Source organism: Gnatocerus cornutus, chromosome 7 (genome assembly GCF_029298725.1).
Source record: "Gnatocerus cornutus isolate USDA-ARS CGAHR chromosome 7, icGnaCorn1.1, whole genome shotgun sequence".
Classification (NCBI taxonomy): domain Eukaryota; kingdom Metazoa; phylum Arthropoda; class Insecta; order Coleoptera; family Tenebrionidae; genus Gnatocerus; species Gnatocerus cornutus.
Window position 1 is genome coordinate 19,001,187 of NC_142239.1, and position 23,312 is coordinate 19,024,498.

At 31.9% G+C, this 23,312-nt stretch overlaps 1 protein-coding gene across 3 annotated transcripts in view; it reads right to left on the minus strand.

Moving 5' to 3' along the window:
- The window catches only part of LOC148172137 (uncharacterized), a 168,163-nt gene that overhangs the window by 17,591 nt on the left and 127,260 nt on the right, over positions 1-23,312 (minus strand). The window lies entirely within an intron of this gene.

The following is a 23,312-nucleotide window of genomic DNA, read 5'->3' on the forward strand; positions in this document are numbered from 1 at the left end:
TTCGCAAAATAACGACGCTAATACAGTTATCTTCATATGCTTTTACACGAGGTGTTCTGTCGGCGAAACGTGACGGACGATGAGTTATGGACGCTTTTTTTCACGATTGTTATTGCTGTGTCTGGTGGAGTACTCGAAGTTGCACGCGGAAAATGGGATTTGGGGGTGGGGGCGCTGGAGGCGGCGATTTATGCGGAGCTATCGGGGGCGGATTTAAAGCGGTTTAAGTTTTGATTTAGGAAAATTGTAGAAAATTTACAAATACGAGAGAATATAAGAAGAATCTATGAAGTTTGGAAAAGCCAAGGGTTAAAAAAAAGAAAATTTAGAAAAAAAAATAATAAAACTTAAATGGTTGAGGGAGAACTGAAGAAGATCAAATTGAACCGAATCAAGAATCTACAGAAATTAGAGAAAATCGAAGAACCCAAAAAAATTGCGCACGATTTTGACGTCGCGACACCTTAAAAATGGAATTGTGAAACCAACAAAATTTTCTAAAATCTTTTTGTTTTGTTCTAAAATTTTGCATTTTGGCACAATAAATAAACAAATTAGAAGTAGTAACCTCTCCAAATTTCATTGTCGTAACTTTAAAACTAGCAAAATTACGAGTTTTAATAAAAAGAGTTGAAAATTTTTTGGTTTGTCATAAATAAAATTTTATAAAATTTTTATGCCATGTTCTAAAATTTTGCCGTTTGACACAGTTAATAAACACTTTAAGAAGTAATAACCTCCCTAAGTTTGAATGTCATAACATAAAAATTAACAAAGATACGAATTTTTATAACAAAAAGTTAAAAATATTATTTGAATCGTCCTAAAACAAAATTTTCTAAAATATTTATCTTTTGTTCTAAAATTTTGCGCTTTGGCACAGTTAATAAACACTTTAAAAGAAGTAACTTCTCTAAATTTCATTGTCATAACTTAAAAATTAACAAAGATACGAATTTTTATAACAAAAAGTTGAAAATATTTGATTCGTCCTAAAAATAAAATTTTTTAAAATCTTTTTGCTTGGTTCTAAAATTTTGCACTTTGGCACAGTTAATAAGCACTTCAAAACTAGTAACCTCCCCAAATTTCATTGTCACAACTTAAAAACTAGCAAAGTTATGAATTTTAATAAAAAAAGTTGAAAATGTTTGGTTCGTTCTAAAACAAAATTTTCTAAAATATTTTTGCTTTGTTCTAAAATTTTGCATTTTGTCACAATAAATAAACAAATTAGAGGTAGTAACTTTTCCAAATTTCATTGTCGTTTTAAAACTAGCAAAGTTACGAGTTTTAATAAAAAGAGTTGAACATATTTTGGTTTGTCATAAAATAAAATTTTCTAAAATCTTTATCCTTTGTTCTAAAATTTTGTCTTTTGGCACAGTTAATAAACATTTTAAAAGTAGTAACTTTCCTAAATTTCATTGTCATAACTTAAAAATTAACGAAGATACGAATTTTTATAACAAAAAGTTGAAAATATTTGATTCGTCCTAAAAATAAAATTTTCTAAAATCTTTTTGCTTGGTTCTAAAATTTTGCACTTTGGCACAGTTAATAAGCACTTCAAAACTAGTAACGTCCCCAAATTTCATTGTCACAACTTAAAAACTAGCAAAGTTATGAATTTTAATAAAAAAAGTTGAAAATGTTTGGTTCGTTCGAAAACAAAATTTTCTAAAATCTTTTTGTTTTGTTCTAAAATTTTGCATTTTGACACAATAAATAAACAAATTAGAGGTAGTAACCTCTCCAAATTTCATTGTCGTAACTTTAAAACTAGCAAAATTACGAGTTTTAATAAAAAGAGTTGAAAATATTTTGGTTTGTCATAAAATAAAATTTTCTAAAATTTTTATGCTATGTTCTAAAATTTTGCCGTTTGACACAGTTAATAAACACTTTAAAAAGTAATAACCTCCCTAAATTTCAATGTCATAACATAAAAATTAACAAAGATACGAATTTTTATAACAAAAAGTTGAAAATATTATTTGAATCGTCCTAAAACAATCCTTTGTTCTAAAATTCTGCGCTTTGGCACCGTTAATAAACACTTTAAAAGAAGTAACTTTTCTAAATTTCATTGTCATAACTTAAAAATTAACAAAGATACGAATTTTTATAACAAAAAGTTAAAAATATTTGATTCGTTCTAAAAATAAAATTTTCTAAAATCTTTATGCTTTGTTCTAAAATTTTGTAGTTTGGCGCAATTAATTAGCACTTTAAAGCTATTAACCTCCCCAAATTTCGTTGTCATAATTTAAAACCTAGAAAAGTTACGAATTTTTATAAAAAAGTTGAAAATATTTAGTTCATCCTAAAACAAAATTTTCTAAAATCTTTTTGCTTTGTTCTAAAACTTTGCGCTTTGGCACAGTTAATAAGCACTTCAAAACTAGTAACCTCCCCAAATTTCATTGTCATAACTAGAAAACTAGCTAAGCTACGAATTTTAATAAATTAGCTCTCAGAGTACAACTTGTACATGTTTATTAGAATAGAAGATATTCCTAGAAGATATTCCAGAAGTATTTTATTGTAACCAAGAATTTGAAGAATTCTGAAAAAGAAGTTGAAACATGATAAATTTTGGAAATGTTACCCCTCTCGACATGCTTATTATTTTTGTTAAATTTCAAAATTTTCGGACAAAAAAAATTCAAAAAAAATTGCAAACAGTTTTCATTTCAGAATTAATTCTGAAACTTTGGTAGTTTTAAAGCTAGAGCAATGAAATTTGGAAACATTGCTACTTTGAGCACGCTTTATTACGTGTGCTAAGTTACAAAATCTTAGAACAAGTGAAAGAAATTAAAAAGAATAATTTTAGAATAAGCGAAAAAAATTATTAAAAAATTCCCACTCTACGGAAATCCTTTTTTTACTTCTAAATAAAACATTCAGCAGACAGAGCATCTAAACCGAAGCTACAGCAGGAAAATTTCCGGTTTATCTTTTCCCATTTTCCCACACATGAGCGTCCCTTGGAATATTTTCCCATCTTATCGAACCTTCCTCCGTCGAACAAGCAGCAGTTTATTTAAGCAATTATCTTAATCATGTCAACGGAGCAGCGTTACATCCGGATAGCTGTCCAACATCCGAACATAATCGCGACTAACGAAGCAAGGAAGTGAAAGCTTCCCGTTCTTCCAAGACCCGAAGAGATGACGCCTGAATTCTATTAAGCACCCTATCTTTGCACTCTTTTGTGAACATTGCTTTTATAATGTAGCCAATTAATTTGTGCGGTAATGGATAAAGAAAGACATTCTCCCTTTTCACCCTGTAAACGCGCGCTTTTATGGACAGAAAGACATTTCGCAAATTGTGTTGCTGCCGCTTTTTCACCATATAATATGTGGGTCGAAGCAGGCGTGCCGCGAGCTTAGAATTAAAATTTATCGCAGGATTAGTCCTGCAAGTTTTGTGGCAGGATTGAAATTTTTCTAAAACGCAAACAACGTTCTCTGTGAAAGTGCTTCGCCCTATCAGTTCCGTATTGGGGCTATAAATCACACTTGCGCCGGATACGCGACCACATAACCCATGATGGGTCGATGTCGACATGCATTTGCTTTCGCTGCTGCGTCACCTGCAGGAATACAGCGAAAAGCAGGTGGGATTTTTTGCAGCCCGTACCCCTCGATAACTCATGACGAGTGCACAATCGAAACGTAAAAAGCGGACAAACGCTGACTTTTGTCCCATTTATTGCTAGGCTCGAATGAAGTATTCATTTCAATTATTAATACAACTGCTAGTTTGCTTCATTCATGATCCCTAGAGAGTTTAAAAACAGTTATTTACAGTACAAGTGCCGAAAAGACTTCGTAGCGAAACGAACTGCATGTGAGCGAGCTTTCGCTATGAGCTTTACGCGAAAATACTGTACATGATTTTATATGTATACTGCTTTTCGTCTAAATATTTACGTTTTTATCAAAATCATTTGGTAAATAAGACAGTTACTTCAGTAATCGTGAAAAGCAGGGTGCCCTAGGTTCGATACGCACGTGTTTCGATTACTTGTAAAAAAGACAGTCTTCGGACTAACCGTATAAAACAAAGGGTGCTCTCGGTTCGATTCGCACGTGCTTGAATTAGTTGTAAATAAGACAATTTCTGGAATAACTTTGAAGCCCTTGGTAAGCCATTTTTGCAGGGCCGCATTCAACTGTTTTTTTTTAACTTTAAATGGAACTTACCACTTTTAGTAGAATTATTTTGAAGAGCTTTTTTACTAAGCTATTCAAAAAGATCTAGTTTAAATTTTTTTCCGTTGAGTTGCCGCAGTAATACATTTTTTTTTCTAAAAACTTTGAAATTTGCAGCATATGACTTAAACATTTGAAGCACCATTACTATTTGAGATATGAAGATAAAACTTGACACGTTTGATTCTTATGATTTCACCCGAAATGAGTTTTATTCTTAAATGTAAAAACAGGCGAGTTTTTTTTATTTCAGAAATTTGCGTTTTTGGGTCTGGTCAAAAATTTTCACATTGTATTCAGTTTTGTAACTTCGGCAATTTTGCTGATAAAAGAGTGAAATTTGGAGGCATTGCTATCTTTCACCTATCTTCACCAATTTACAAAAATTTAGAAAAAAAAAGGGATTTTATAAATCGTCTTGTTCAAGGAAAACTAAAAATTTCCAAAAAAAATAAATATGAATTACTATAACTCTGGTAATCTTTAAGCTGTCACAATGAAATTTGAAGGCGCACAAACTGTCGGCACGTTTAATATTTGTGCCAAAAATTGCAAATTTCAGAAATTTGCATTTATTGATCTGATCAAAAATTATTACCACATTTAATCAGTTCTGTAACTTTAGTAATTTTGATGACAAAAGAGTAAAATTTGGAGAGACTGTTACCTTTCATCTGCTTAAGTAAGCCAACTTACAACATTTAAAAATTAGAAATAGGTTTTATAAGTCGACTTGTTTGAGACAAATCAATAATTCCCAAAATTTTGTATAAAATACCATAACTTTGGGAATTTTTAAGCAGTGGCAATAAAATTTCAAGGCTTCACTACTCGCAGAAGAGACAATATCTGTGCCGAATTACAAAACTTTAGAACAAGAATTACAAATTACAGAAAATTCTCTTATTGGGTCTGCTCAAAAATTTTCACCGCATTTCATTCAACTTTGATAGTTTTAATGATAAAAGAGTGAAATTTCAAACAATTGCAATTATCTGCCTGCTTATTAAGTATGTCAAAATTACAACATTTTAGAAGAAAAAATAGTTATTTGTGTACCAATTCCAAAAAGTGTCTTTTTTATTGACTTAATAAAAAATAATTGTAAATATTTATGAATTCTTCACATTGCAGTTTGGGAGTGTGTAGCTTCACAATTTGTATGAATTAGATTTGATGTGGTTTTTGATGTAATTGCAGCAGCATTGCTAGACATGTTCATTTTCAATAATTCAACACGTTTTTGTTGCACTTTACAGCAGTTTGTCGATTTCATTTTACCCAAATAATTATAAAATTAGGGGTAATGTCGGTATCTTGATGTAATATGCAAGACTATGGATAGATGGCGCCAGCATAGATCGGCCAAAAATGTTTGCGGCCAGAAAAGGCTTACTTTTAGGCCGTTTTTGAGGCCTAAAAATTCCATTTTCAGTTTAAGTCATCTAAAAAAAGATTTTATAGATCGTCTTGCTTAGGGAAAACTAAATATTTCCAAAAAAAATATGAATTACTATAGCTCTGGTAATTTGGAAGCTGTCACAATGAAATTTGGAGGCTACATTACTGTCGGAATGTTTAATATTTGTACCAAATTACAAAATTTTAGAACAAAAATTGATTAATTAATTAATTGAAAATTAATACCAATTTTAATCAGTTCTGTAACTTACATAATTGTTATGATAAAAGAGTGACTGTCTCACCTGCTTATTAAGTACGCAAAATTAAAACATTTAAGAATAAGGAATAGATATTATAGGCCGTCTTGTTTTAGACCAATCAAAAATTCATTCGGTTCCATAACTTTGGTAGTATTGATGATAAAAGAGTGAAATTTAAAAGAATTGCTATCATCTACCTGCTTATTAAGTATTTCAAATTACAACATTTTAGAAGAAAAAGAAGATTTTATAGATCGTCTTGTTTATGGAGAACTAAAATTTTTATGAATTTTCTACCATAACTCTGGTAATTTTGAAGCTGTGACAATAAAATTTGGAGAATGCGCTACACTCGCTCAGTTTAATATGCCAAATTACAAAACTGTAGGACAAAAATTACAAATTGAAGAAATTTTCATCACACTGGTCAACAATGATTTTGTTGCCCTTGATGTAAGAGTGGTTTTGGAAGATTGGCTCTGATTTTTTTTAATCTTAATCTTAAGAAATAACAAGTACATTCTTAAACATCTTTTTTTTTGGAAATTATTAAATATTGTTTCGCTTGAGTGGTTAATTAATGTACATAGAAGTTGAAAAAGAAAAAAAATATATAAAACTTATGTTAAACTTTAATAAAACGCATTTTATAAGCGCGTCTTTTATATTTTTTTGTTTAAAGATCAACAGTAATCTGCCATCAAGTGACGATCCCATCTACCCTGACACCATTCTTTCATCACTTTTAGAATGGTGGACACTATTTTCATGTTTGTCACTAGAATTTCCTAGATTCTCAGGAAATCTATCTAGATGACTAGAGAAAGTGTAACTTTATGCCCATATTTACTGAAAATTTTGAAAAATTCCAACTTTTGTTGGTCACGTGGCGTGCACAAAGCGAATTTTAACATGATAATAAACACTTTATTATATTATAATCGTGTTCTGAAAAGCCGACTCAAAGCCTAAATTATCAAAAATATAAAATACGCCAAAATCATAAAAACCAGAGCCAATTCAGTACTTTTAAGAATATATTCGAAAACTGTGGTCTTGAAAACATAGAAATCCGCAGAATATTCAGGGCAACAAAAAAAAAAATTGAATGAGCTGTGTTATTGATGTGAAAAAAATGATCACCACTTTTTATTCAGTTCTGCAACTTTGATAATTTTTATGATAAAAGAATAAAATTTGGAGGAATTGCTTCCGTTTACCTGCTTATTAAATGTGCCAAATTACAAAACGACAAGAATTACGAATCTGTATACAAATTCATTTGAACCTATTTTAGACTAGACTAGACTAGAATAGACAATTATTGAGAAATTTAGCAAACGGTTTTTCTCATTTTTCCATAATTTAATCGAATCAAAATGTGACCGTGTAAAAACTGGGTGCCCTTGGTTCGATCCGCACGCGTTTGTATTATTGGTAAATAAGACAGTATCTGTACCAACCGTGCAAAAATTCTTTTTTCCCCGCCTCACTCTCCGATAAATCATGACTGGTGCACAATTAAAACACAAAAAGCGCAGAACCGCTTGCTCGTACATCGAAAATGACTTCTGTGCCATTTATTGTTCGGTTCGAATAAAGCCGTGCGGCGATGTATTAATTAAAATTATCAATATATGTCAGTGGCTCGGATTTATGCAGTGACGTTGATAAAAATCGTTGGTAGAAAGCGCGTTTAACACTCTTTCAATTGTATATTTATTTGATCCAGTGCGAGGACGATGAACATTTTTATAGAGACTCGGGCCGACTTGTGAATAATGGATGTTGGAATCCGAGAGTCTATCGGTGCCCTAATGCAACATCTTTTCATCTTCGCTTTCCCAGCTCTTTATTTCAACGGGGAATGTATAATTTACAAAGAGATTAGCCGGCGGCGGTGCGAACTAATTACACACGCTGAATACTCGATCAAAAAGCACAATGTACACACGACAATCGCGTAATTAAATAAACAACTGCATTGCAATGTACACAACGCGGAATTTTGCGAGACTACGGGGGTTGATTGCTTTCAAAGCCTACGGGATTTTCGCGATTTTTCTTCCCCGATTGAATTTGTCGTTTTGCGCGATTAATTGCAGCTTTGCCGTAAATTAGCCCGTCGCTCCGACTTCAGTGAGTCATGTAAAACAAATTAGTACCTGCGGTGCATTCAGATTTATATGACGTGTCTGCACATGGAGAAATTCCGAGCACATCCGGACCGGACTTTTTCCTTTGTAATCAAATTCGGGTGTTCTTTGCATGTCCGTGCGTTTACCTGCGCCCTCTGAATGTAAATCGAGCCCTTCCTTGTATTTTTCATTGACGCTGCTCTTCCTACATTATCGCCTTCACAGTCCGCTGAATTTTCCCAAACTAATTACGCCGAAATCTCGAAACGAACCCTCCCGCTTCGCATCTCCATAAATCATTAATAAAACTTTTTCTTTCTCCCTGAAAAAACGAGCTTTATTTAAAAACCATAAAGTATATGGATCGGTAAATATGAGAGTCGTTGAAAAGTTCCGAGATATTTTGTCTCGAGGGAACGGAGAACTCGCCAGTTTCATTTCAAAGCAAAAATTCATAGAATTTCCATCACAATACCGCCACCGTTCGGGGGTGGGTTCAGCAATTCGTGAATAGAGTGATCGGTTATCAGCGGCTTGTTTTCGACTCGCGATTTTATGGGCTGTCGAGGGCGGTCAACTTTTCAAATTCGATTTCAGAACAACTTTGACAAACGGAAGGAATTTCAAACTGAAAAAAATTAAAAGAATGGGGAGAATTAGGGTGATAAATTTCATTTAATGAATGTTGTTTGACGGAAAAACTGATATTGAGGCATAAATCAATGAGTGACGGATTCGGTTCTTAATTTTAATTGGGGCGGCAGAAGTTTAACCAGGTCAGGATCCAGAGTTGTTCTTGGAAAGTCATTTTAGGTTCGACTACTTTATTAGGTCACCACAATCGCAATTTTAGTAGTTTTGATACTAAAGAAGTGGAATTTGGAGGAATTGTCATCTTTCATCTTTTTGTTTAAGGCGAACCAGAAATTTCCAAAATTTTGTATGAATTACCATAACTCAGGTAATTTTGAAGCTGTGACAAGGAAATTTTGAGGCTGCTTTACTCCCGACAGGAATATTATCTGTGTTAAATTACAAAACTTTAGTACAAAAATTACAAATTTTAAAAATTGTTATTATTAGGTATAATCAAAAAATTTCACCACATTTAATTAACTTCTGCAACTTTGATAGTATTGATGATAAAAGAGTGAAACTTGAAGGAAATGCTAGCTTTCATCTGATTATTAAGAATGCCAAATTACAACAAGTTACAATAAGATAGAGATTTTTTAGGTCGCTTTGTTTAAGGCGAATTAAAAATTTTCAAAATTTTGTATAAATTACCATAACTCTGGTAATTTTGAAGCTGTAGCAATAAAATTTGAAGACTGCTTTACTCTCGGCGGGGATATTATCTATTCCAAATTACAAAACTTTAAAACAAAAATTACAAATTTCAAGAAATTTTATTTTTTTGTCTGATCAACAAATTTTCCCACATTTTATTTAGTTCTGTAACTTTGCCAGTTTTAATGTCAAACTAGTGAAATTTAAAGAAATTGCGACCATCCACCTGTTTATTAAGTACGCAAAATTACGACAGGTTACAATAAGCTCGAGATTTTGTAGGTCGCTTTGTTTAGGGCGATCTAAAAATTTCCATTTTTTTATAAAATACCATAACTCTAACAATTTTTAAGCTGGGGCAATGAAATTTGGAGACTGATTTACCCCCGACAGGGATATTATCTGTGCTAAAATACAAAACTTGAGAACAAGAATTACAAATTTCAGGAAATTTTTTTATTGAGCCTATGAAAAATTTTCAGCACATTTTATTAAATTCTGTACCTTGGATAGTATTAATGATACACGAGTGAAATTTGGAAGAATTGCTATCTTCCGCCTGGTCATTAAGTATGCCAAAGTATAACATTTGAGAATAAAAAATTAGTTATTTGTGTACCAAGGCCAAAAAGTGTTTCTTTTTTGGCCGAGCCTTTTTTTAATGGCCGAAGCGATAGCCAGGGCAAAATGACACTTTTTGGCCGCGTTACACACAAGATTTTTTAGGCGACATTATTAAATTTACAAGTTAATTAATTTTTACTTATGATTTATTGATTTAATCATTTATAACAACTGAATAATTGGAAATATTTATGAATCCTTTAGAAAAGTTTATCTTTTTTTTTATTTACATTTGCAGTTTCGGCATGTGTAGCTTCACAATTTGTATGAATTAGATTTGATGTGCTTTTTGATGTTGTTGTAGCAGCACTGCTATCCATGTTCATTTTCAATAATTCAACACGCCTTTGTTGCACTTTGTCGATTTGATTTTACCCAAATAATTATAAAATTGAGAGGGTAATGTCGGTATCTTGATGTAATATGCAAAACTATGGATAGATGGCGCCACCATAGATCGGTCGAAAATGTTTGCGGCCAGAAAACACTCACTTTTAGGTCGCTTTTAAGGTCTAAAAAATTCATTTTCAGTTTAAGTCGCCTAAAAAAAGATTTTTTAAGCGACTTAAACTGAAAACAAACATTTTTAGCCGATATATAGTGGCGCCATCTATCCATAGTTTTGCATATTACATCAAGATACCGATATTACCCCCAATTTTATAATTATTTGGGTAAGATTAAACCGACAAATTGCTGTAAAATGCAACAAAGACGTGTTAATTTATTGCAGTACTCCTGCAACAACATCAAAAATCACATCAAATCTAATACAAGTACACATGCCGAAACTGCAAGTGTAAATAAAGAAAATATGAAGTTTTCTGAAAGATTCATAAATAAAAATTAATTAACTTGTAAATTTAATGATTTAATGACCAAATGTGCTATTTTGCCCTCGCCTTCTAGCCTACATATTTAGTTTTATTGTTTAAACGGTTGGTATCGCACTGTTATCAATAAACAGGAGTGTGCTGAAGAGGAATACATTGTTTTATTTTCAACATAGTTGCTAAACGAGCAACCTGGCAGAGTAAAAGTCACTAGATCAATTTATTTAATTTTTTAAAATTTTGTTGGCCTAAAAAATAGTGTGTCTTCGCAATTTCAAAATTTGTATGAAATCCTACGAGTCTAGTAATTTTGATGGTGTGACAATGAAATTTGGAGGCTGCACAGAACAAGGAAACAATTCCACTTTTCACATCAGATTTAGACTTTGCCTTTTATTAGCCGGAACTGATTGGTTTTTTCGCGAGTATTTACATTTGGCTTATAGAAATAACATTGAAAACCTGCATAAAACATGAGTGTTTTCAGAACAAAAGTGATAAATATATTTATAAGAGCATTTCGATTTGAACTCTCCATCAATTATTCCATTACTCCAAACAACAAAAATAAAAAAAATCAATCCCACGATACAATGATTGATGCATCTTTTTCGATCGCAACAACAGACCCTATCGTGTTGGTAATTTTTCTCCTGAAAATGAATAGACAGAACTTCATCCTCTTATTAAAAGTCATTAACCTCGAGAAAAATGCGTGCCCTTTTTCTCGTCCCTTTTTTCTCTAGCGTCCAATTTTCTCCGACGACAGTTTGACGTCCGTCTCATCCTAATTAAATCAATTATGACGTAACTTTAGATGTGGAATCAATGCGCGCTCTGTGCCAAACCATCGAAAAGAAAAAACCATCGATGGCGCCCAATTATCCCCCGATTAAATGGATGTTTGTGGTGCAACAACGTGTGAACTTGCCGAACATAATTTTGCTCTTCTGGTTTAACAAATTTCAATCAATTCCGTCCAATTGTTGACGGGTCAACTGAATCATCCCATTCGATTTTAACAATATCACCTGTAAACAATGAATTCGGTCGGACGAGCGATAAAATATTCCCGGAGCTCTTCAAATATGTAGAGACGTCGGTTGTGTTTACTCGCAAAGAACAAAACGCCGACGCAAATAAATCCAAATGGAAAACGAAATTATGCGCTCTTACCTGTAGAAATATTTGTTTATCATTATTGTGGCCGACTCACTAACCAATTAGTTATTCGCGAAAAATTCGGCGCTGCAATGCGCCACTGAAATTTAATATAAACACCGTTTAAACAATGCACCGCCTGGAATAATAGCTCCGTTTAATTAAAACTGAAAAATCGTCGTGATTCGATTGAAACAATTACCTTAACTGAGACCGAGATTTATTTAATTACGTAACAAGGATGTGATCACTTCACTTCGTTTCAATGGCGCTGCTGCTGACGCACATAAATCAATTAATTCCGGAATTTGAGACGCCACCTGAATGCCAAAAAAGGGCTAAACGCCATTGTTGTGCTTTCGCAGATCCGGCGCGCTTCATTTTGTAATAAGAAAATATGAACATCCTGAAGGAGTAAGATAAGAATCCTCCAAACTTTGCTCATTGTCGGAGAGTCCGCATAAATATTGCCGTTTCCTGCTCTAACAATTCACAACAAATTTCATTTGCACCGTGACTGCTTCGGCTAAAACAATTTGCGAAAATGTGGACTTGTCCACAGAGGGGGATTAAGGACCATGGAGGCCCGAGGCGCATGGGAAAATATTGGAAAATGGATAATAAGGTCTTAAGATTCAGCTTTCGAGTTTCTTTTTACGATTTTCCTACTTTTAATAATTCTCTTTAAATTTTCGATGGATTCTCTTCAAGAATTTGGGGAAGTGGACAAACATTTCAGATAAAAATCACAGACCTGGGACACCGATTTTATAGAATGTGGCATAGGAAACTAGAATTTCAGAGCTTTTAGAAGTATTTAGAACTAAAAAAATTTTTTCGTTTTGTACAGGTGAACCAAATATTTCCAAAATTTTGTATGAAATCCCATAACTCTAGTAATTTTGAAGTGTTGACTATGAAATTTGAAAGCTGCACTAGTCGCGGAAAGGACAATATCTGTGTCAAATTACAATTTTTTAGGACAATAATTACAAATTTCAGACTTTTTTTATTAAGTCTCATCAAAATTTTTCAACACATATAATTAAATTCTGTAATTTTGACAGTTTTGATAATAAAAGACTAAAACGTGGTGAATTTGTTAGCTTTCACCTGCTTATTAAGTATGCCAAAAAACAAACAGAGATTTTATAGGTCGTCTTGTTTAGAAATATTTCCAAATTTATCCAAAATTTTGTATGTATTACCCAAACTCTAAGAATTTTGTAGCGGTGGCAATGAAATTCAGAGTCTTGATTAGTGATTGATCTAAATTGGTGAAACTTTGCGGAATTGCGACCATTCACCTACTTATTAAGTATACTAAATTACAAAATTTTAGAAGAAAAACGAGATTTTGTAGATCGTCTTGCTTTGGGAGAATTAAAAATTTCCAAAAATTTTTTGGATTTCTATAGCTCTCGAAATTTTGAAGCTGTGACAATGAACTTTGGAGCTTGCACTACTTCCGACACGTTTAATATTTGTACCAAATTACAAAATTTTAGAACAAAAATTACAAATTTTAAAAATTTGCATTTTTTGGTCCCATCAAAAATTGTTACCACTTTTCATTCTGTTCTGTAACTTTGGTACTACTGATGCTAAAAGAGTGAAATTTGGAGGAATTGCTATCGTCCACCTGCCTATTAAGTATGCCAAATTACAACATTTTAGAAGAAAAACGAGATTTTATAGATCGTCTTGTTTTGGGAGAATTAAAAATTTCCAAAAATTTTTTTGGATTACTATAGCTCTGGAAATTTTCAAGCTGTGACAATGAACTTTGGAACTTGCACTACTCCCGGTACGTTTAATATCTGTGCCAAATTACAAAACTGTAGGACAATAATTACAAATTACAAATTTTTTTTTGGGTCTGATTAAAATTTTTTATCACATTTTATTTAATTCTGTAACTTTGTTAGTTTCAATGCTAAAAGACTGAAATTTAAAGGAATTGCTAGCTTATTGAGTATGAAAAATTACAAGTTACAGTAAGACAGAGATTTTATAAATCGCTTTGCTTAGGGCGAACTAAAAATTTTTAAAATTGTTTATGAAATACCATAACTCTCATAATTTTGAAGTTGCGGCAATGAAATTTCCGGAAATTTCGAGACTGCTTTACTCTCGATGAAACATTATTTGTGCGAAATTACAAAACTGTAAAAATTATGAAGGTAAAGAACTTCAGAAAATTAAGAAATTTTTAAAACACATAAAACGACAACTTTTTTCATTTTAATTGTAGTTTTAATGCAAAAAGTAACAAATTAAGAAAAGTTAATCATTTTTACACTTTTCAACTGCCCCAAATTACAAAAAAATGAATCAAAATAGAGGAATTTGAAGAGTTTGATTGACCTTCATACGTTTTTGAACAGGGGCAGATTCCAAAAAAAAGAAAATTTTGGATTTCTTTATTTTTGGAGAACAATTTGATAATAATTTAATTAATAATATTCCATAACTTTAATAGTGTTAGTACTAAAAGAGTTTGTTTTTAAGATTTAGACTAGAAAACTAATTTTGTTATTAAAACAAGCTACAATTGTCAATTTTTTATATAAAATTCCGTAAATTTGGTGGTAGTAATGCTAAAACAATTAAATTTAGAAGAGTTTAATCGCTTCTACGCGTTTTGAAACTGTGCCAAATTCCAAAATTTTGGACCGAGAAAATGAAAATATGTATATAGCAGCAAATTTCATTACTTTTGCATTAAATTTGCCAAAATTATAAAATTTATTTAAAAAATAAACATTTAATTAGGCCTTCATAATTAAAAATTAGTGGTTAGTCCTAAAAAGGAAAAATTATTTCACTTGTAAAATTTTGTAGCTTATTATAGATAAAAAACGTACTAACATTAGCAATGTTTTAAAATTCCATTGTTGTGGTGTTGAAACGACCCAAATTACAGAATTAAATAAAATGTGATACAAAATTTTGATCAGACCCAAAAAAAAAATCTGAAATTTGTAATTATTGTTTTAAAGTTTTGTAATTTGGCACAAATATTCTCCCTCCCGCGAGTAATGCAGCCTTCAAATTTTATTGTCACAGCTAAAAAATTTCCAGAGTTATGGTATTCCATACAAAATTTTAGAAATTTTTGGTTTGCCCCAAACAAGACGGCCCTTAATATTTATTTCTTATTCTAAAATGTTGTAATTTGGCGTACTTAATAAGCAGGTGAAAGGTAGCAATCCCTCCAAATTTCACTCGTTTATCATAAAAATTACTAAAGTTGCGCAGAACTGAATGAAAAGTGCAAAATTCTAAAATTTGTAATTTTTGTCCTAAAATTTGGTTATTTGGCACAAATATTTAACATGCCAAGAGTAGTGCAGCCTCCGAATATTATAGTCACAGCTTCAAAATTACCAGAGTTATGCTAATTTATAAAAAAAAATGGAAATTTTTAGTTCTGCCTGAACAATACGATCTATAAAATCTTCGTTTCCTTCTAAAATGTTGTAATTTGGCATAGTTAATAAACAGGTGAAAGATAACAGTTCCTCCAAATTTCACTCTCTTAGCATCAAAACTACCAAAGTTACAAAACTAAATACTATAATGTGGTGAAAATTCTTCTAAATTTAACACTACTATAGTCACAAAAATGTTTTCCTGCATTATTTAATTCCTGCAAACTCCTCTAAAGTTGTCACATTTCTGCACCTCTCCACAGGAAGTAGAAATCCTCTCATTCCCATGTTTTCTCCGCATTATCTTCCCAACAACATTCGATTATCTTTTTCCCCGCATATTTTCATTTTAATCCGTCAGTAAGAAAGTCTGCCGATCTGCTGGCTTTTTACCGCTTCCTCCACTTTAATACGGCTATTTTTAAGGCTTTCAGTCTTTTGTTGTGGCTGACAAGCGCTATATTTCGGTCGTAAATTGAACCTCCTGCATCCATTTTCCGAGATTGTTCTAACTGCTCGCTTTAAGGAGGTGCTGAAAGTTGGCTAAAGCTCTGCGGTTTTGTCGTCGAATTAGCTCCGAATAAGCGCATAGACAAACCGAGAAATTAAATCGCATCTGGTCCAGCGACTTTAAAGTTGGTTATGTGTACAAACCCCGGAGTAATCCGGGCGCGATCTGGATTAAAACTGACACAACCCAGTCGACAATGGGAGACAGGAAGAAAGTGGATTTGTGGCGGGATTGACGGGCGTCTTCTCCATCGCTTCCAGAAAAAAAGTGGAGAAATTAGTCGTGTCGAACAACACCTCCTTAAAATAAACACGCTTGTTTTTACTGGTGTTACTAGACACCCCTTGATCATTATCGATGTTTACCGAGCACAAACAACTTGGGGTGCGATGAGTAATTCGAGCGGGATCACTTTGAAAAAATTACTACAGAAAATAGAAATTCAAGAAGGAGGAAGATTGGAAAGATCCGTGGACTTCTTGCTATGCATTGCATTTGCAGAATTGAGTTGGAGAGCGCTTTGATTGAGAAGATTCGGCGACGAATGAAAAGCGACACTATGCGGTGATTGAAAACAGAGCCGAGGGGAAATTACGTTATTTAATTAATATTCAGAAAAATTATCCTAATATCTTGAGATTCTTCCTACAGTTCGGTTTAAATTTTGTAAATCAATAATTTGGTACTCTTAACAAACAGCTAAAGGAAAGTAACGTCAGCAAATTTCATAATTATTGGCTGAGAAATACTGGAATTATGGTGATCCTTACAAGTTTCTTCACACTCACACTCACACTTCACACTCATCAATTTTTGTTTTCGTGTCCACAATTTTTAAATTCAGGCTCTTAAAAAACTGTTTAAATGAGCAATCAAACCAAATTTCAAAATTATCCTTTAAAAAATACCGGAATTATGGCACATTAGAGTAACTTCACTATGCCAAATTTCTAATATCGATATCTCGCTTATTTTTTAGAGTAAACTTGAGTTATTATACACCAGTGTACGCAGAATTTTACGCAGATTTCAAATCTGGGATTTAAATTCAGATACGACTGCAAATAACTGAGTTATGGCCGATCAAAGTTTCGGATAGTTGATTTTCATTTTTTCTCATTTTTCCCAATATTAAAAGTTAAATATCTCGGAAACTATTAGAGATATTGAGATGCGGTTTGCGCCATCGTTTTTCTCGGCTCATTTTACGTTAGAAAAAGTGCTTAAAAGCCCAAAATTCGATAGTCGATTTTTCGCGAAAAAAAATTGCGACTCAAACGATGAAAATTTTTCATTTTTTTGAATTTTTGGCATAACTCGCAAACTATTTGTCCTATAGATCTCAAATTTGGCCAGTAGATAGATTTTAAGCTCCTCTTTCGACTGATATATAATTCAATGCTATTAAACGTCATTTTCATTTTGAAAACATTGATTGAAAATCACCCTAAAATGATGTTTTCAAAACAGTTTTTGGCCAATACCTCGTTTATTTACTAAGCAAACTCAACAAATTTGGTCTCATGTTACGCAGAATTTCACGCTGAATTCAAAAACATGAGAATTTTTGAATTTTCGCCAACAAATAACCGAGTTATGGCCGTTTGAAATTTTGGGTTGTCGCCAGAGGGCCAAATTTTTGAAGGTTCGAAACAATTCATGCTCGATATCTCGAAAACTATTTCAGATATTGAGATGCGGTTTGCGCCATCGTTTTTCTCGCGACTTTTTACATAAGAAAAATTATTTATAAAATTATTCTCTCTGGGTTCTTCTAGATTTTGTATTTGAAATTAAATGTGGATTTTCTCAAATTATGTCTCATTATCATATTTATATTTAGATTAGGAGCAATATTTCTTAGTGCTCTAGTTTTTTTTCAGATTTCCCCTGAATTTCGTTTAAATTTTCAGGAATCTTCTAGAATGTTATATTAATTTTCTCTTCAGTCTCTTTAAATATTTTTCCTTAGCACCTCCAAACACTGTTTATTTTCTCGTTTTTTTGCCATTTCCTTACATTCTGTTTAGAATTTCTTCTAAATCCGCCTGTGAGTGTAACGCCTGAAAAACTCGTTCAAGATAAGAAAGTACATATCAGCCATTTCCCGATAAAATATTGCACCAACAGTGAGCAAACTGATATTTCTCAGGTTCACGCTAAGATGTTACAACATTCTGTAACAATGTCGGAAATGTCTGAATTCTCGACGACAGATTGCCGGTTTTCAGTCACCGAATCCCCATCAAAAACTCAATTAAATGAACGTAATATAAATTTCATATTCCCTTCATACATTTTGATGATTTCCGTCCAAAATCTGTACCTTTCGCAAATTAAAATCCACTCGTTTGTAAAACAAAAAGTTCATTTTTCACGAGGCCAGTATCAATCATGTGTCACGATAAAGTAACATGTTGTAACAAGTTATCTTATAAATATTGCGCCACATAAATTACACGGGAATTATCTGCGCCAGCGATGTGTTTTTACATTAATAATAATTATAAAAGCGTTTTGTTAGCGGCGGCGGAGAGGGAGCAGCGTGCTCTTGTCGTTTATTTTGATAAATAGTTTCACCTTTGCACGTTTTAATTGCGTAGTGGTCACGGGCACGACGCAAATAGTTTTAATTGCGAAAAGGACAAATGAGGTGACGGCTGAAAAGTGAAGAGGATTTGCGAAACCGCCGCCATCAGTCGCGAGGCTCGCTTCGCTCGCCTCTTCAATTAGTCGGTATATTTTAAGTTGGACAAGTCTAATCTCAGTTTGGTGGATGCAACTGCACAGATGTCGGTATTAATCATTGCCGTTTTGACCGACGCCGGTGTCATCTTCCTTAATGAAACCCGAGCTCTCTCAATCTGTTTATTCGACAGTTCGGAGCACATTAAGTTCGTGGAAGACGTTACCCAGATATGAGTGGCTTCAGTTCGGATTTAATGAAACGCAAATGTTGCCCGGGCAATAAAACAGCCAAGCTGAGAAACTTCATTAAATTAATACACCGTTAAGAAGATTATGAACCAATTTCGTTCACAACTTATAAATTTAAAAAAAATCGGTTTCTTGTTCAAAAGTTTTGTGATTTACCACAGTTGGTTTACCAGTCAAAAGCAGACGAGTCTCCGAATTTTACAGCTTTTGAGTTCAAACTGTCAAAGTTATGGAATTTAATTGACAACTAAAAATTTGTATATCATCCTCACAATAAAAATTTCAAAAAATTCTGTTTTTTGTTAAAAAAAATTGTAATGTGGAGCAGTTGGTAAACAAGTCGAAAGTACTAAAACTTCCAAATTTTACAATTTTTGAGTTGAAATTGCCATAGCTATAGAATTTAATCAAAAGCGATAAAAAAATTTATATCGCGATGAAAATAAAAATTTCTTAAAATTTTGTACTTTGTTCAAAAGTTTTGTACTTTGGCACGGTTGGTAAACATGCCAAAAATAGTACAGTCTTTAAGTTTTACAGTTTTTGAGTGAAAAATGCCAAAGTTATAGAATTTAATTGAAAACACTAAAAATTTTTATATCGTCCTAAAAATAAAAATTTCTAAAAATTTTGTTTTTTGTTCAAAAAAAATGGAATTTAGAGCAGTTGATAAACAAGTCGAAAGTAGTAAACTATCCAAATTTTACGATTTTCTATTTAAAACTGTCAAAGTTACAGAATTTAATTGAAAACAGATAATTTTTATATTGTCCAGAAAGAATAAAATTCTAAAAATTCTGTTTTTTGTTTAAACGTATTCTAATTTGCCACAGACGGTAAACATGTCAAAAGTAGTACAGTCTTCAAGTTTTACAGTTTTTGGGTGAAAAATGCCCAAGTTATAAAATTTATTGAAAACACTAAAAAAATTTATATCGCCCTCAAAATAAAAATTTCTAAAAATTTTGTATTTTGTCCAAAAGTTTTGTACTTTGGCGCAGTTGGTAAACATGTCAAAAGTAGTACAGCCTCCAAATTTTACAGTTTCTGAATTAAAAATGCCAAAGTTATAGAATTTAATTGAAAACACTAAACAATTTTATATCGTCCTAAAAATAAAAATTTCTAAAAATTTTGTTTTTTGTTCAAAAAAAATGGAATTTAGAGCAGTTGATAAACAAGTCAAAAGTAGTAAACCATCCAAATTTTACGATTTTCTATTTAAAACTGTCAAAGTTACAGAATTTAATTGAAAACAGAAAATTTTTATATTGTCCTGAAAGAATAAAATTCTAAAAATTCTGTTTTTTGTTTAAACGTATTCTAATTTGCCACAGACGGTAAACATGTCAAAAGTAGTACAGTCTTCAAGTTTTACAGTTTTTGAGTGAAAAATGCCCAAGTTATAAAATTTATTGGAAACACTAAAAAATTTATATCGCCCTCAAAATAAAAATTTCTAAAAATTTTGTTTTTTCTTCTAAAAATTTTTAATTTAAATCAGTTGATAAACAAGTCAAAAGTAATAAACCGTCCAAATTTTACAATTTTTTATTTAAAACTATTAAAGTTATATAATTTAATTGAAAACTAAAAATTTATATAAAAAATAAAAAAAATAAAAAAAATTCTAAAAATTCTGTTTTTTGTTCAAAAGTATTGTAATTTGCTACAGTTGGTAAACATGTCAAAAGTGGTACAGCCTCTAAATTTTACAGTTTTTGGGTTGATATTGCCAAAGTTGCAGACTTTAATTGAAAACACTAAAAATTTTTATATCGTCCTGAAAGAAAAAATTTCTAAAAAATTTGTTTTTTGTTTAAAAGTATTGTAATTTGCCACAGTTGGTAAACATGTCAAAAGTAGTTAAGCCTTCAAATTTTGAAGTTTTTTAGTTAAAAATGCCAAAGTTATAGAATTTAATTGAAAACTCAAAGTTTTTATATCGTCCTGAAAATAAAAATTTATAAAAATTCTGTTTTTTGCTAAAAAAATTGAAATATAGAGGATTTGATAAACAAGTCAAAAGTAGTAAAGCCTCCAAATTTTATAGTTTTTGAGTACAAACTGCCAAAGTTATAAATTTAATTGGAAACTGAAAACTTTTATATCGCGCTCAAAATAAAAATTTCTAAAAATTCTGCTTTTTGATCAAAAAAATTGTAATTTCGAGCAGTTGATAAACAAGTTAAAAATAGTTAAACCTCCAAATTTTACAATTTTTGAGTTAAAACTGCCCTAGCTATAGAATTAAAATTTTATGCCGCCTTCAAAATAAAAATTTCTAACAATTTTGTATTTTGTTCAAAAGTATTGTAATTTGCCACAGTTGAAAAACATGTCAAAAGCAGTAAAGCCCCCAAATTTTACACTTTTTGGATTAATAATCCAAAAGTTATAGTCTTTAATTGAAAACACTAAAAATTTTAATATTGTCCTCAAAATAAAAATTTCGAAAAATTCTGTTTTTTATTAAAAATAATTGTAAATTAGAACAGTTGATGAACAAGTCGAAAGTAGTAAAGCCCTCAAATTTTACAATTTTTTATTTAAAACTGTCAAAGTTATAGAATTTAATTGAAAATTGAAAATTTGCATACCGTCCTGAAGGAAAAAAATTCTAGAAATTTTGTTTTTCGATTAAAAGTATTGTAATTTGCCACAGTTGGTAAACATGTCAAAAGTAGTAAAACCTTAAAATTTTGCGGTTTTTGAGTAAAAAATGCCAAAATTATAGAATTTAATTGAAAACCTAAAAATTTTTATATCGTCCTCAAAATGAAAATTTTGAAAAATTCTGTTTTTTGTTAAAAATAGTTGTAATTTAAAGCAGTTGATAAACAAGTCTAAAGTAGTAAATCCTCCAAATTTTACAGTTTTTGAATTAAAACTGCCAAAGTTATAAAAAAAAACTTCTTTTCCAAATATGTCAGAGTTCTGAGCTTATGGAGCAAAACCGTCTCCGGATTCAGAATCAGCAGACAATTCTACTTCAGAAATGACTCTCCCCATACATATTTCGTCGAAAATTAGTTTTTAAACTCGTCGTAATGAGATTTCGGGCGATGCATTCGTGTCACGGAGCAAACAAAAGTTCTTCATCATGCGGAATTTATTGACGCTTAATTAAGACGTTACAAAATTCCTGCGGAAGACGCTTCCGGCGATTTTTCGATATTCTTCGGATTGTTTATTCGCTTCGACGGATCTTGCAGTCTTTGAGCCCTCGATGATAACCTCTAATCTTTCTTGCCAAGAATATCGATTGCTAGAGGTCGTGGATTCTTTTCACTTTTGAATCATATCACAGGCGCCCAGACTCTCGGCTCTTGTTGAGAATAATTTATTAGTTTGCTAAATTAGACATGTTTAACTGTTTACAACACGAGACAATGCCGCTCGGGATTACGCAAACATCACATGGCACGTTTCCTCGAAAATTTTACTGAAAGGGAAAGCGCGGATTTTTCCAAATTAAATTACTAGCAATCGAATTCCCCATTAACTTCGCAATGATGGAACAGTGAAATTCCTCCCTTATCGCTTTAAGTAATTTAACAAGTTACCCTTACTTGGATCTTTAAAGGATCGGCGTAAACTGCCTAATCGAATTATAACAAGTGTTTGCCTCACTTTAATGGCCAACGCATTTCAAAGCGAATCACCTGAGAATTTGTTTTCTGTTTTATTCGTAATTTCAATCTTGTTGCTTAAACGACGAGACCACCAAACGCGCCGTCAAGACAGAAAAGCTTCATTCACAAATCAAACGAAGTGGCTCGTAAAAAGCAGCAGAATTTTTCAGAGGGTTCTTTGTTCGAACGATGGAAAAGACATGTGGGGAAAAAATCGAGATAACAGTATCGTATTTGCAGGTGTAATATTGCACCAATATGAGTGTAGTAAACAACGATATTGTAGTTCCAAAGGTCGCGGAAATAAAATGCGTTTTATACTGCCATTGCTAAAAATGATAGCAGAAACGTTTATTTCCCCATTTTGGCATGTAAAATGCGCTTTTTCTACGACTATTACACACTAGTATATTCTAAAACAAGCTGCAGAATTGCCTCTATTCCAGCACGAGTTCGATATTCGAACACGAGCCGCGTGGCGGCGAGTAACCTTGCTGAAATGAGCCATTCTTAAACGATTTTTAGTGACGTCTCATTGCAGCACAATTTTTAAATATTAAATAAAAGTCACTAAAAGTCGTATCTTCTTTGCGTGTTTTTTGAGAATTAGGAGTTAAAAATTCACCATTCAAAACTATAATCGCTTGTTATTTAGTTATTTGTAGACGTACGTCAAAAATTCGAACAGTTTTGGATTCTACGCAAAATGAGCAACAATCATTTAATAAGCGAGATATCAACACGTTTTCAATCAAAATTACATTTTAATACAAAAAAACTACTTGAAAACATGACAAAAAAGAATTCCATGCTAAACAAACGCAATTCAAAACTTCAAGTTACTCATGAAAATTGTATA